We start from the raw sequence: 16,479 nt of genomic DNA, 5'->3' as shown, positions 1-16,479 counted from the left end.
CGGTGGAAAATCTATTTTGTGATGTTTTGCAATGTTTGCGTGTTCTATGTGGTTTTAATCCAAGGAATTTATCAATGAATTTATTTTCACTTTATTTCATCCATTTTTTAATTCGCTCAGATTCAAGAGTTTTAAGTCTGTACAAATGTTTTGTTAATCCATCAGTGAGCTAGTTTGTTGAAAGTTGCAAAAGTTGTTTTCATTTTTAGGCAAATTGATTGGTTTTTTTAAACCAACAATTGGTTGTCTTTTAATAAAGCTTCCTTTTTGGCTGGGAAAAAGATGCGACTCAAAACAAAAAAGGTGCTATTCTTGAATAAATTGCACCAATGACAGCCATTCAGATCACAAGGATCACCAGTGATTTCAAAATGAATGTAATATGAAAAATCATGATTATTATACACGCTTTTTCACTTCTGAAGTCTGAAAGATAAAACGGCAGATATTCTTGACTTGGTAACTTAGTAAACGTTGAACCTTATTCCTTACCTTTCCAAAGTAAATATTCTTATATTAGAAGTAGTAAGGAAAATGATGGAAATTCTCCCTACATGACTACGAGGAGCCCTTTCCTCGAAAGTCCGTGTTTCCGCGCAGTATCCGCATTTGCCGCGTTTTCGCGCATTGCTGTTTGTGAAACGTGCGCGTTTCCTCGTTAGGGAGGAGAGCTGGGGAAAAGACTGGTTCACTTCATCATGGCGGGACATGGCGGTAGATATTGTGAGAAGTCTGCAGGGAAATGGCAGCTTGCTTTGGCACAAGGCCCGGAACTAAAGAGCCCCTCAGCTTCTCGGCAAATTTCCTCTGCTTACTGATATTTAAATATAAAATGGAAGGATGAGAGGCCGCAAAACAGATATGAAGACCATGTTGCCCAAGTGCATGCCAGATGTCAATTGACAGCAAAAGGTAGGTAAAGAAACTTTAAAAAAAAACTATAGTTTTTAAATTTATTTTATCAGTGTAATATTTGATATTATTGGCTTAGTTGGCTTAAGAGTGGTGAACTATTCCGATATTTTGTGAAGGAGTATTGCCGCAAATTTGAAAATTTAAATCTGGGTACCTCTGGACACGTGATGTTGTTGTTGTAACAGGAGCTCTTTTAGGCGTGACTGTCGATGTAGTTTTCTCGTATGGGGCAGAAACTCACTGTAGATCCCTCAGTGGATCCTTTGGGTTTAGCGTCACGCAATGTCCCCTCCCTGGTGATCCCAATGAAAGGCTGTACTCTTTTCAGTTGTTATACTTTCTATTGCCTTGGAACCGCCTCCAATCAGCACATCGCGCAAATCAGTAAGGTTAAAACATTGTGCTAACTTCCATCTCATCTCCAACTTCATGCTTATGTCTCAACTTACTGAAAAGTGGTAGCTTCACAATTGATTGATCACCGACAATTGCAATAGCCTGTCTAGGTGAAATCTTTCCATCTGCATATAGGAAATTTTGTAGTACCAAGACTGCTTCAGTCAGAGAGTATAATTATGTCATTTCAGATATTGATAGGAATAAGACAGGTATTGTAAACACTGGCAAGTAAGCTGCACTCAAAGATGAGTAGCACCCCAAGTTTGGTAACTCAAATTTTGGGAAAGAAGTTTTTGAAAGAAATCAAATGAAAGCTTAAGAGCAGTCTTGAGAAAATTGCTGTATATTGGTTACTTTATTAAAGTTACACCGAAGGAAACTGTCTAACATTGAAAACAGAAAGTACCTCAGTGGAATCCTTAGCTATAATTTCAGCTATAATGGTATGGACATCATATCTACTGATTGGACTTATATTTGATCCTACTTTGGTGTTGTTCAAAGAATTACCTGTCATTTAAACACCTGTAACTTGCTGTGCTTCAGTACATTTGAAAAACTGCACTGTGTGCCTTGTTACTAAACAGTTTAGGGCTCTCAGCTTACAATTCTGATTTAAATGTACTAACACTTTCACCCTGTGGAGCAGCAAATTATTATTGCTTACACATGAGGGATTGAATTATCTTGCATTTGCATATATTAGTCATCTATTGGTCCATCCCAATGCCCTCTAGAAGTATCTTTAAAAATTTTTAAAGACTGACTCGAAAATCTAGGGTACATTATTTTCACAGTGTTGTGTGTGTAAAGACTCGTCTCTTTAACACTGTGTATAGAAAGTTTTACATTATCATTTATTTTATAAAAAGGGATGCAGATACAAGTACGTGAAATTGATTATATGATTGATGATTAATTGAATGATTGATCAATCACACAATAGATTATTCTGGTTATGACTAAATGATTATGATTTTCCTTTAACTGACTTTTTTATGTATCTCAGCTGTAGTAGCTTTCCATTCCATACAATCTGGTACATTTAGTGCAGAGAATGTTTATTGCTGAGGAGATTGTATCATAGGAATGAGAGTGGTGGACAAGTGTTAAAAATTTTTGAGTACCATTACCAGGGTGTAGGCATCATGCCACCACATCAAATTAGGTAAACATTCATAACAAGAGAATTTTCATGGTAAAATATCAAACTTTGCAGTAGTAAATAAGGAGATTGTGTGCATAGATAAGTGGAGTCACAAAAGTAGATGAATCAGCGAAGTACTCACTGTAGAGTAAGAAGCATGTCACTGTAGATAATGTACCATGAGGGGTTTATAGATATTGTGAAGATCGTGTTTTTGTACAAACTGCAAGGTGGTCTTTTGATAAGGGTTATATTTTATTGGTTTAAAGGGTTACCTGGTTCTTGGAAAAAAATTTAATCTTAATTATATTTCTAAGCTACTAGACATTTCTATGCAGTCAGATTAAGATTCATATTTTGCTTGTAATCAAAAACAGTGATATTTGGTTGATAATTAACTATTAATTTAGCAAGGCAAGAGTGGGTATGATGCTCTGCATTTTTCTGGTTTTATTTCTGAAGATGGAGGCAATAATTTGCAAAGAACTTAGTGTTAGTTAGGTTTCTTAAGGACTTGACAAGAATATGGTTGTTTCCACTCATTTTAGAGACCATTGTGAAAATTACTTTTTTTAAACTAAACTTAGTTTGGGGAAGGTGGCACTTTTGTTGTTAAGGCTCTGCAAAGTTTTATTGAAGAATCCCTTAGACTGATGGCACTCTAGTAAAATTGTGACAGAATGAGTCTTGCTGCACATGGATGTGACACTTTTAATCACTGGATACTCCATAAGGGTTAAGTTTCTTTCTTTTTAGAAACACGTTTTCTAAGCACAAGGTCATACTGTACTTCACAGTAGACTATGGTAAAATGCAGATGAAAGGATAGCAACAAAAAGGCTGCACTGAACAATCCAAACTTGTTTTATTACATTTTTTTGCTTGACTTTTAGAGCAACAAATTTGAAAGGGCTTCAAATTTTTGTGTCAGTCATAAAAAAACACTTTAATGGTTTTGCTTGTGTAATGTGATTGATGCAATACTCAGATAACGTAGTAGGATTTAGTTTGAAATCCAAAAACTGAAAAAAGTGAATCTGAAGTGGATTAATAATCACTTATTTGATGGTGTAACATATGCACATGATGTACTTTGATCTAGTGCATCAACACTCCTGCAGCACTTAACCATTTCTCAGTCAACATCGCCTGCGATGAACTGCTGATGATGATGATGGTTTAACATATAATACAACCAGACATTTTGCTCATTGCATAAAAAATAAGAGCCTATTATATATTAAACCAGGGAATAAGGATTATTAATTTGAGCCTTTCCTTAATTTTCTTTTCAGTCAATGCCACTACTTGTTATGGAGGGACATGTCTACTCAAATAGTTACTCACAACAAGTATTCATTGAAGAAATTGTGGACTGTTTCCTTTAAGGATCTGTCTTTCCTGTTGTACTTTGATGCCAAGCCCTAAATCAAGTGTTAGATCAGATCTGAGGTTTTAGAAGGCTAGATGGGGCAATATCCCAGATGTTATTGTCCAGAAAATTAATTAGCAGTTTGTCTGGTGGATAGTTTTGTCCAACCTCCAAACAAATGGGGCAGTGCAATATACCGGTAACGGTTATGAAATACTGGACAACCAGTACAAGTAGTTGGCCAGCCAACTGGACTATAAATGAAAAATGAAGGCCTCAAGACCTAGCTAGGGTTAATGTATTGTTTTTGTAAAGTTTTTGGAAGAGCTTTGGCTACATGGGCTACTTACATTGTACATAGAGAGGCAAATAAATAAGGTCAAAGTAAGCTACTGTGACACTGATAGAATGCAATTTGTTCCCATTAAAGAGTGTTGCATGTTGTAATTTAATAGAGTGTATTTATTTAAGATTCACCATAAAAGGATGACAGTAGAACATATTGAGCCAAGAAATGACAGTGAAGAGTATTAGGAGATTGATGATGACTGACAACAACAATGATTTCTATTTGAAATCTTGCTGTAGTTACTGTCCTGAATGAAATTTAATTTGATTTCACTTGAATGGAAAGTGCGTTTTAATAGTCTTTTATCTTCATTCTTGATCCAAGTAGGTTGTCTAGATGTTAGCCTTTCCTTGATCATTGACTGCAAGGCAATGGCACCAGAATACACCAGCAATTGTCACTTACCAACCCCTGCTTTCTTATTTTACAGTTGTCAAAGGTTGCATAATATTGTGGCTTCTGGGAAGAAGAGGTAGCCTAAAGTCTACACAAGTCTTAATCGAGACAGCACCAAGCAAAGGCTACGCTCGCCGCAGAAGAACGAATTTAAAGGAAAAATTGAGTTGAGTTGAGTAAATGAAAGGTGACTTATTTTTCAGTTTCATGGTTTTCTATCAAATTTTAAATATATGGATGTTGGTGAAGTTGGCTCTATGTTGTCATCCTAGATGCCAGTGGATATGCAAGGAGTTCTTTCACCAAGCTGTTGGCTCACAACCCTTTTAATTTGGGAGGTATGTCTGGAGTTTTTTTGTTTGTTTGTTTTTACTATAGTACTGTTAAATTGAGTGGACCACATTAAATTGTTCCAACAAGTGCTTTAACAGAACTTATTTAATGTATTTACTTTTTCACTTGAAGACTTTTAAATTTATGTTTAAGTCTTTTTGGTTTTCCCAGGTGGACAGATTCAGGGTTTTACTATAATTTTAAGTCCAAGGCTTTTTTGGGTTTTCTTCTATTCAGGGTCATAAGTTAAACATCTTTTTAGCATTTTGAGGCTTCACGTTTTTTTGATTTTTGGTGTTTACAGGTCTTAAATTTTTAGTACTAATTGAGAGGCTCATAGATTCAAATATTATATTTACACTCACTAAATATTAATTTTTACTATTCATGTATGATAGGACTTTTACATGAGGAGATCAAACCTCTAATTTGCTATGTGGCTAGTAGCTGTTCATATTGATGAGTGATTTTTGTTGTGTGCCTGTCCTTGCACATGCATGGATAAACTGAGTCAAGATGCAAATTGGCATAGGGCCTGTCTCCTTGGAACTCATGTAAGTCATTTAGTTTCATCATGTGCTACAATGTAATGACTGACTGACTGACTGACTGACTGACTGATTGGCTGGCTGGCTGGCTGGCTGGCTGGCTGACTGTCTGGCTGGCTGCCTGACTGTCTGGCTGGCTGGCTGGCTGGCTGGCTGGCTGTCTGGCTGGCTGGCTGACTGGCTGGCTGACTGGCTGGCTGACTGGCTGGCTGACTGGCTGGGTGGTTGACTGAGGGAGGGACTGACTGACTGACCGACCAGCCAACTGGCTGGCTGCCTCGTTACTGAGTTTTCAGACTGGCTTGCAGTTTGATTGACTGGCTAGCTGGCTTGTTTACTGATGGAAGGTCTGCCAGATTGGCCAACCAACTGACTTACCAGCCGACTGGCTGGCTGGCTTGCAGGCTGACTGGGTGACTGGCTAACTTTTTGACAAGCAGGAGAATTGTCCGCTCCGATATCGTTGTCTTTATTCACGCTTTTTTATGTCACGTTTTGATTCCCTCCGCATACACGAAGTGTAAAGATGGGCAACTTAGTTGGAATAATGTGCTGTTCTTTTTCGCAACGGGGGTTCTAAATTGCAAAATTTCTGTAACCAGCGAGTTCATCTATGAAAATTGCAACCAGACGATGGATGTTCTCGTCGACTCATCACGCAATGTATACCTTCCGCTATGGGAGAATACCTCTCGCTCTTGGAACCAATCATATCGCAGGATTTGTCGGGTACCACCCGCTGACGCACTGAGAGAAAAATAAAAGAGGTTGTCTCGATTTCTTTTGATCAATTTTTTTTCAGATCATGAATAAGTCGTAAAACATATTAAAGGAAATAAGTATCGTGGTGGAAAAATAGATTGAAGGGTGAACATGGGTTTTTATCATTTTATTTCTCTATTGGGGAAAGGTATTAATCCTGATTGCCTCTCAACTTCAGAAGTCTTCAAAGATAACCGTTGTTTGTCTTGCTTCCATGGAGAGAAGCCATGGTTAGATTGATAAATATTGTAGTAGGAACCTGATTGCCCCCGCCCCCGTTGAACGTCGCACGTAGATTCGCTCAGGGGTTTTGAAGATCTATCTCAAAGGAAGTTTGTTTTCCTGGACTCAGTTGTTGATGGTTTATTCCGGAGGAGGGGGTGAGGGGGCACTGAGATAGAAGACAGGTTAGCTGCCTTTCGGGGAAGTCAAGTCTGTTAACGGCAATATCTTTTACCAAAACGAATCCCACAGTTAAGCAGTTTTTGCGTTCCTATTCGCTCTTACGAATCAAATGTGTCGTAAAGGCCTGTAGCTGTGTGGTAAGGAAGTGTTGCATTACTTGCTTTGCCATTGGGAAAGTTATCCTTGTGACGTAATGCCCATATGATTGTGCTGTGTTCATGATATATAATCATCGTTTTTTGGGCCAGAATAATCAGCAATACTTTTCGGTTGGAATAGAATTACGCGAATTCTCTCCTCTTTAGAGGGGTGGTGGGGAAACTGGCGACATGGAGTTTACTTTGGCAGTGAAATGGTGTTTACTTTGACTCTGCTTTATTTCCTAGTTTAAGTTTTTTTTCACTTTAGATGTATAGTACTTAATATTTTACTAGTTTTCATCCGCAGATAAATTTTGCTGAAACTGTCTCTTTCAAGTGGACAATGGTTTATTTGAAGATTGCAGTTATGGAAGAATGGTCAATGATGTCTACTGGAATTGAAGGTTACAAGATGATATGATGGTATACTGATTACAGGTTAAAAAGTTCTTCATTTTACTGAGTCCATGGTTATATTTTACAGAAACCAATTTAGACGTTCAGTTTGACAGTGGGATACTATCTACTTACTTTTGATCGTTTATCATTGTCACTACTTGAAACTGCTTGCATAAGCAGTCTTTTGGTTTGATCTCAATGATATTATTAGGATTTAACCGTCTAAGGGCATAGTAAAACTGAACTGCATGAAGGTCCAAAATAACTGCAAGGTTTGGCTTAGGTGAACTTCTTGAAATTTGTAGTCAAACCCAAATTATAGAGAATACGCTAATTTCAATTATTTTTGTTTAATCCTCAACATGTAATTCTAGTAATTAGAAAGTCAACCAATATCCATTTTAGTGTCCAAAAAAATGAATAAAATGAAATCGAATCAGTCAAATTCACGCCATACAACTCCGAAAGTGGATCTCCCTGGCCTAAAATTCGCCAAAATTGTTTTTCGTGTTATCAATAATTACAGAAATATTTGCTTTACAGCAGCTAGAATTGCGGAGCCATTTCAGAAAGCTACGTGTAAAACGCAAGTTGTAATATGCAATTCCTTACCTAAAGCAGAATTCACTCTACTCCAGTGATTTGAGAGCTCTCCGCTTACAGTTTCGCCCTTCTCTGTTTGTTCTTTCTATCACTGTTTACTTATTTCATAAACGATGCGTTCTTCATTCTAATAAATTTGTACTTGATGGTTTTTTCGACTCAGAGACTTAAACAGTGCACTGAACCTGGTTTCGTATTTAAGGATATTATGTTTATTTCCTGCCCGTTCACATAAGAGCACAGTTTACCTTTGTAATCTTAAACCTTACTGCAGATTGCTGGATGAAGCAAATGACAAAGATTGGACCTAAGAGAGCATTAGCTTGCAGTTTGTTATAAGAAGAAAAGCTTCTACAGTAATTACATCAAGAAAAAGCTCATTCTACACTATGGAGTAAGGTTTGTTCGACAGAGAAGCCAATTTGAAGACTGACGTCTCTTGGTTCTCAGTTGATTAAATACAATTGTTATGTAGTTTACTTCAGATTGCCAGATAAGGAAAAAGACTGTAATTGTAAATAGTATTTTCAATCTCTCTTGGAAATCTTGAACTTTTAATCTGATAGCTTCGACGTTATTAATCTTCAATTTTATTTTAAATACAAAAGACCATGGAAAGGAAGGCAAAAAATTTGGAGTTAACATTTTTATGGCTCGAATTCTTGGTCTTGATTATTTCATTTTCCTGTTTTGCAGTTTTGTTCGACCATCCAAAGCTGGATAGCAAGGAACACGATCACCTTAAACATAGGACCAGAGCCAAATATCAATCTTAGAAAGCTGGATACTGAGGAACCAAAGCAGGATACCAAGGAATAAGATTACCTTAAACATAAGACCAGAGCCAAATATCAATCTTAGAAAGAAAGAAAAACCGGATCGACCCCCAATTCAGATAATAAAGTGAAAAAGTGGGGTTCAATCCGTCAGCCATCCCCCACCACACCCGCCCCTATTAGACGGTACTTAAGTTAACCTTGGAAGGAAACCAAAAAAAATCTTAGCTCTTGAGAAGTCATCCACCATCTTTTAATACATTTTACAGTAGTTATATATATATATATATATATATATATTATATATATATATATATATGTGTATATATATTACAGTAGTAATATTACCATCTCTTTCTTACAATCTTTTAATACAGTAATATTACAGTAATTTGAGACAGTTGTGAAAAAGTGAGGGTTCAAAAAGTGGGGTTCAATCCGTCAGCCATCCCCCACCACACCCGCCCCTATTAGACGGTACTTAAGTTAACCTTGGAAGGAAACCAAAAAAAATCTTAGCTCTTGAGAAGTCATCCACCATCTTTTAATACATTTTACAGTAGTTATATATATATATATATATATATATTATATATATATATATATATATGTGTATATATATTACAGTAGTAATATTACCATCTCTTTCTTACAATCTTTTAATACAGTAATATTACAGTAATTTGAGACAGTTGTGAAAAAGTGAGGGTTCAAAAAGTGGGGTTCAATCCGTCAGCCATCCCCCACCACACCCGCCCCTATTAGACGGTACTTAAGTTAACCTTGGAAGGAAACCAAAAAAAATCTTAGCTCTTGAGAAGTCATCCACCATCTTTTAATACATTTTACAGTAGTTATATATATATATATATATATATATATATTATATATATATGTGTATATATATTACAGTAGTAATATTACCATCTCTTTCTTACAATCTTTTAATACAGTAATATTACAGTAATTTGAGACAGTTGTTTTTTTTTCTCCATCCAACCTCCCCCACCACACCCACCTCTTGCAAACAGTTTTCTTACTTCTGTAAAAGTTGTCTACCTTGTGGTAGTAACATTTAATTTCAAACATATGCGTTTTGTGCACCCAAATGTCTTTCTTAACACACATGCGCATGACACGATGTTATTACCACAAGGAAGACAGCTTTTGCAAATATTTTATTTCACAGGATTTAGAACCCCTTCTCACCAAGCCTCTACCGTAATACATATGTGTAATTAAAAGATGTTGGTACCGTAAGGCAGACAATTCTTACGAATAGTTTAGAACACTGTCTACTATTCACCTCACCAAGGATGATATTTGTCTTCGGTTTCTTTATTGAGGTGGTCTAACCTATGTAGAAACGAAGGACGAAAATTCTTTGACAGTACTTGTTATGGTACACACAGCCACTATCACTGACAAGTCCTCCCATCAGAGAAAAGATCAACCTTGAAAAAAACACCATGACGTTTGGTCACACAAAACGTATGCGTTTAAAATGGATGTTATTAACATAAGGTAAAATACTTTTATAAAGACTGCACTTCGTTTAAGTGTATAACATGGATTCACGTCTCGTTGAGCTTCTTTTTTACATCACGGTGACTGAAAGAGAAAGGCACGTGGTTATTATCTATTAACAAATAGGTAGTTCTAGTAGTTTACAGTTCACAGACAATTTATGGACCATTATGAAGAATGACAGAGGCTTCCGTTCAACTATGTCACAACAGTTACAATCACCGCAATCTAAGTCCACATTTTATTTTAAAATTATCTTTCTGTAACTAAACAAACAAAAAAAACGAAATGATAGCAATTTAAGACAGTTCTGGTTGAATATATTTTTTTTACTTTTATGTGACACAAAAGAAGCTAATTGCTAGACCACCGCTTGAGATTCAACACACCTTCATCTTTATCTCGCCAATTAACAGTAGGAAATATTTTAGCCTCATTTGAAGTGTCTTGGAGAAATTGCTCAGGAAGAAGAAAAAAACGAGGGATACAGGGATTCAATCCAAATACTTCAAAAACTATTTCCATGAAGGAGTCTGCTTTAAAAAAGTTTTCTTTGAACTGTAATTACACTTACCACTCGTCTACCATTGCATTATTTCTGAACTTGTTACCTTCCCGGTACCTGAAAGAGGAAAATTGTTTATAACTAATGAAACAATACTGAACGAAACTCTCCTTAGCCATTGTTGTTCTTAATTAGTTTGTGGCTATCTCTTCAAATCAGAATGTTTGGTGTCTATTTACCCTTTCTCATTTAAATTCTGTAGTTTCGTTCAGATTAATTGGAATTTTGTGCCGCGAAAACACGATTCAAAAACACGATGGCGATGCTCCTTGATTTATATTAAAGCACATGCAACCCATTAATGGAATTAGTTGGGAAAAAAAAGACTCCAGCTTCCTAATGATAACAAACCACTTGCATTGCACATCTCATAGAGGCCGTCTCAATCCCACTGAAATGCAAGACGTAAATATACATCGAATTTCCCACTCTTCCTTGAATTCTGTATGTGAATAAAAATATCCAAAAACAATCTTAATTTTTTTTCTTCCTTCTTGTTTTTAAGTTTTAATGTATGAAATATTACCTAAAATGAGCTATTTTTCAATCTTTCCTTAGATTTTTTTAATCACCCATCTCCTGTACAAAGTCAAACATCCGATCAGCACGTAAAGACAGTCCAGAATCCGAAACAGTTTTATCCTCTTTTTTGGGAACCAAGTCTTTGCATCATAGATCAAGACCAAGAAAGAGATTTTTTGGGTGACACCAACTCCAAGGGGCCAGCTTCAAGTCTCCCATCTCTTGTAAAAAGTCAAACATCCGATCAGCACGTAAAGAAAGTTCAGTGTTCGAAACAGTTTTATCCTCTTTTTTTGGGGACCAAGTCTTTGCATCACAGATCAAGACAAAGAAAGAGATTTTTTGGGTGACACCAACTCCTTAAAGGACCAGGTTTAAGTCTTCCATCTCTTGTACAAAGTCAAACATCCGATCAGCACATAAAGACAGTCCAGTGTCCGAAACAGTTTTATCTTCTTTTTTGGGGACTAAGTCTTTGCATCACAGATCAAGACTAAGGAAGAGACGTTTTGGGTGACACCGACCCCCTAAGGGGCCAGGTTTTAGTCTCCCATCTCTTGTACAAAGTCAAACATCCGATCAGCGCATAAAGACAGTCCAGTGTCCGAAACAGTTTTATCCTCTTTTTTGGGGACGAAGTCTTTGCATCACAGACCAAGACTAAGGAAGAGACGTTTTGGGTGACACCGACCCCCTAAGGGGCCAGGTTTAAGTCTCCCATCTCTTGTACAAAGTCAAACATCCGATCAGCGCATAAAGACAGTCCAGTGTCCGAAACAGTTTTATCCTCTTTTTTGGGGACGAAGTCTTTGCATCACAGACCAAGACTAAGGAAGAGACTTTTTGGGTGACACCAACCCTTTAAAGGGCCAGGTTTAAGTCTCCCATCTCTTGTACAAAGTCAAACATCCGATTAGCACATAAAGACTGTCCAGTGTCCGAAACAGTCTTACCCCACTTTTTGAGGACCAAGTCTTTGCATCACAGATCAAGACTAGGGAAGAGGTTGTACGGTGACAATGCCCCATGGTGTGTCAGCCCATCTCTTGTAGAAAGACACTCCAGAGTCCAAAACAAAATTTTCTTTCCTCTTTAATGTAGGACTAAGTCTTTGTGTATATTTTAAGTGTTTTACTTAGACTGAACAACATCTGTATTCGTTTATTTTATATCTTAGGTCAATACTTATCTCATGAAATCAGCTGCACTTACAAAAGCCGCGGGAGAATATCTTTCTACCTTGGAAAGAAACAAAGAAATCATCAATGACTCTTTCAAAAGACAGTGTTGAGTTGTACAGTGTAAATGAGGTTTGCTCTTGTCCCAGTATTCATAGTTAATTATGTCAATAGCGATATAGTAAAACTTTTGAGAATAAAAATGAACAGTAAAACATGACGTTTCGACCAAACGTAGGTCATTTTCAAGTGAATAGTAAGTATATCTCGATGAATATCTATATATATGCGTGAAAGAGGTGTAAATTTTTTGGAAGTGTAAACGGGCAATAAGAACCTACAAAGAGGAGAATAATTAGAAGCTAATTAAAAACCTTTTCACGAGTTGAGTCCAAGTTTGTACTTCCAAAAACTTTAACTTTTAAATTCCTTTCACGCATATATATATATATATATATATATATATATTCATCGAGACATTCTTACTATTCACTTGAAAATGAACGAAGTTTGGTCGAAACGTCGTGCTTTATCGTTCGTTTTTATTTTAGTGAAACTTTGAATACCATTGCTTTCAATATGATTTGAAGAAGGTGGTTATCTCCGTAAAGCACGTACCCGCCAGGGAATAATGTTAAAAAACAATGTCCCTCTTGTTGCCCCATTATATCCATTTAGAATAAACTGACTTCAAACAGAGTTTTCAGTGTTAAAATTCCGTAATTAATTATTAAATATTCTTCTCCTTTGTAACGATTTTTTAACTCATCGTTTAATTAAGAATTCACAAGCAATTTTTGACGAGGTAGACTTCAGGTAGAAGAAGTACCTCCTGGCAGATACGAAGCGTACGTTAGTATGTCTGACCTCATGCATGGCTTGCCACAATCATGATATTATACCTGGTCAAATGTTTACACTTTGCAAGATAGTAGGCAAAAAAATGGGACTATCGAGATTCTTGAGACCATTATTTTCTGATATTAAAACTCAGAGATAATTTTGCAGACTAAACCGTTGCTATGGTAGCACGATAGGTCAGATGGCTGGTCATTAGATGCAAAATATATCAGATAGGAATTCATTTGACACCAATGTTTCATAAAAACAGATAAAAAAAGTATTCATAGTGGTGTTGATTCAATAAACGAGCAGTGCTGTAAACAACAGAAAGCCACCTTAATCAAAGACAGGTCTTAGAAATCAGAAAACAAAACTGGATTCATTTATTCGTTTGCAGTTTCTCTTCCTTATTGATACATGTAATTTTTTTAATTACAATTATTCGCTAAATCCAAATTAGATCGTTCAACATAGACTAATAGGCTCAAATACCTAATTTTCTATAAAAAGCCAAATAACTGACCTTGTTAGAATCTGTCTAATTTTTCTTTCCTCCCTTGAATTTCTTCATTTCGATGGGTTCCCATTTCTTTCTTGCAGTTCTTCTTGAAAAAAAAAAGGGTTAACATTATTAACTATCGTTACAAAACATTTTTAGAGGCCTAAGCAGTCCTATGATGAGTTTTTGATGACAGACGATTGGTTTAAAAACAATTTTGGGGGACAACAGATTTATTTCATTTATAGTACCAGTCTTTCACTACCAAAAGACACACTGAGAGCAGTAGCTTTAGCTCATGAGCTGAGCAATAGCAATGTAAACTACGGCAAGTTACCTTGATAAGACGAACATCAAAGAGTTCAGAAATTGAATAAAATGGCCAGCTTTGATTTTCTTTTGTTGTTTCTCTATTTTTCAGCTTTAGTGGCTTGTCATTATTGTAACGATTTACAAGATGAGATGAGTAAAATAATTATAAAACTTAAAAACCAACCTTGTCTGATGTTATCCCGTGATCTTCTTGATTTCGATACTTTTTCATCCTATGTTTGGTGCTAAAAAAGTGAATACCATAAGAATACATGTAAACCTTTCGTAAGGTGAGCTCTTTGTTCATAAAAACTAAGCTAAACTAGTGTATATAAATACGTGGAACCCTCATATTTGATGCAGAATTAAGGGAGAAAACCAGTTTTCTGTTCGAAAAAAAAAATTATCATACAATCTACGAGTCTAAAGTAATGAGATGCCGTTATGTTAAGAATCACAAAAGAGATTCTAGATAAACATCTGTCTTTGCATATGAGATCGATTCGTTCAGATGAAATGGCCAGGAGAATAAGAACCCACAATATGCCAATACACATCGGGCTACTCCAAAGTATTAAGACAGGTTCCTCTGATAGTACAAATAAGTATAGGCAATAACATGACTTCGAGAGCAATTTAGTGTTAACGAGTAAATTTTTCAAAGACAACAAAATTGGACGAACCCGTAAGGCAAGTGCAATATGAAGTCTTTGGAAAATTTACAAATGCTTAGTACACCAAATTGCAAGAGAAATCATGATATTACTTGTTAATAATGTACACTAAAAAAACATCACAGAAAGTCACTACAGACTAAATATTGAAAGCGTGCGCGCGCTATTTGTAATTTTGACTCGTTTTACAATGTTGCGCTCGTGTTACATGAGAATGTACTTGTTTTCAGCCGATCAGAAGCGCGTAATTTTCTCAAGTACATTATTATAGTAAGTACTGCCATCTGCAGTTTCAGCATGAAAGATGGGAATCAGTCCTCTGATATCCAGAAAACAAGATTCAGTATTACATACAAAACATATTAACCGTTACTCTCTACTTTCTTCAGCGTGATTAAAGGGAAATAACAAGCGCGTTTAAAAAAAACAATGTTACAACACTAGAAGCATAAAAATTGTGTATAGTTTGACAAATAAATACAGAAATGAAATGGACAATAAGGAAACAAGTGATAAGTGCGAAAAGAATAACGAACGAATTTCTCGGCATCCCATGAAAGACACGAGCAAGGAACTGTCATGGCGACTGACATTGAGTATTTGTCTTATCCTGTGCTATGTGATCTTGCCCTCCCTTCTTACATTCGAATAAGTTAATGAATTTTACTCTAGAAACAACGAAAAACACGAGCACTGCAATTCCATCAAAATATCTCTGTACGTAGGTTATTTACCTGAAGAAAAGTCTGGACAAAATCAAAGTCATGAATCCTCGACGACGATCAAATGTTAACCCCGTGATTCAGCAAATGAAACACTCGCTGACCTTGACAGAACTGACGATATCCAAGGTAATAAGGTAAAAAAATGGGTGTCTTGAATCCATAAAAGCAGGAAAAGACGCTGAAATTTCTTGCAGCTCGTAAGCTTCTTCCACGTGCAAGACTGAGCGAAAATATGAATATTAATTTTACAATATTTGTAATTTAAATTAGTTTTCTGCTTTAAACGGCGGATTCATAATAATCGACTCTAAGCTCCTCGGTTAGTCTCGTTCCACCAAAAAGGAAAAAGGATTTCAAGCTGAAGCCTGAATTTTATCCTAGTGAAGTCCAATAGGGAGGTGCAACCATTCTTAAATTGTAATTTTAGAAATGTTTACTCGAACCCAGACGATTTTTGTATGATCACAGTCCAAGTACTTCAATGAAAAGGTTCTAGAAAATTTGCTCCCTTCTCCTTTTCTCTTTGTCACCATACTTAAAAACAGTGAGCTTTTTTCTTTCTCATAAGGAGAAAGAAGACGATTTGGTAAAAAAATTCCAAAAGAAAATTTAGGACACGTACTGGAAGAGCTCTTAGCGTTCGCAAGTTAAATCCACTACACTACCCGACCTCATGCCGTTTTTTACATATTTTTTTAAAGAACATTTTATAGCTAAGGCTCACCATTAGAAGCTAGATGTGACCTCTTTAAAATTAAACAGGTTCCTTGGTAGGAAAACACAGAGAAACGCAGGGGAGGTGAATTAAGCTGACTTAAAGACTGATTCAACTTTTATTTTCTGACTTTATCGCAACATTATTATCGACCTGTTTCTCAACCTTGAAGTGGAGGGAACAAGACGTCCCTTATAACATAACCGTGAGAAAATGAGAGGGAGATGGTGACAGGGTGACTGTCACATTTCATTCTTAAATGGAAGCCAAAGAGAAAAAAGAAGCAGAAGAATTTCTCTTCTGTTATTTAGCTGTTCCAAACTTCTCTTACATCTACGCAAGTATAAGAATTAAAATAAGCGAATTAATCTTGAA

At 36.2% G+C, this 16,479-nt stretch overlaps 2 long non-coding RNA genes across 2 annotated transcripts; one reads left to right on the top strand and one right to left on the bottom strand.

Annotated features, from left to right (window-relative positions):
• Nucleotides 1–5,157: 5,157 nt before the first annotated feature.
• LOC136277106 (uncharacterized) lies at nt 5,158–8,247 on the top strand. The gene is made up of 3 exons (XR_010715787.1): nt 5,158–5,465; nt 7,074–7,204; nt 8,043–8,247. It is a non-coding gene; the product is annotated as an uncharacterized lncRNA (long non-coding RNA).
• Nucleotides 8,248–13,704: 5,457 nt separating this feature from the next.
• On the bottom strand, nt 13,705–15,537 carry LOC136278008 (uncharacterized). The gene is made up of 3 exons (XR_010716151.1): nt 15,399–15,537; nt 14,175–14,235; nt 13,705–13,784 (listed from the first exon to the last, which is right to left on the bottom strand). It is a non-coding gene; the product is annotated as an uncharacterized lncRNA (long non-coding RNA).
• Nucleotides 15,538–16,479: the final 942 nt, after the last annotated feature.

The sequence above is a fragment of the Pocillopora verrucosa genome, chromosome 1, assembly GCF_036669915.1.
Source record: "Pocillopora verrucosa isolate sample1 chromosome 1, ASM3666991v2, whole genome shotgun sequence".
In the NCBI taxonomy this organism is placed as follows: Eukaryota; Metazoa; Cnidaria; class Anthozoa; order Scleractinia; family Pocilloporidae; genus Pocillopora; species Pocillopora verrucosa.
Note: the sequence above shows the minus strand (reverse complement) of the source record. Positions and strands in the feature narration are given on the sequence as shown.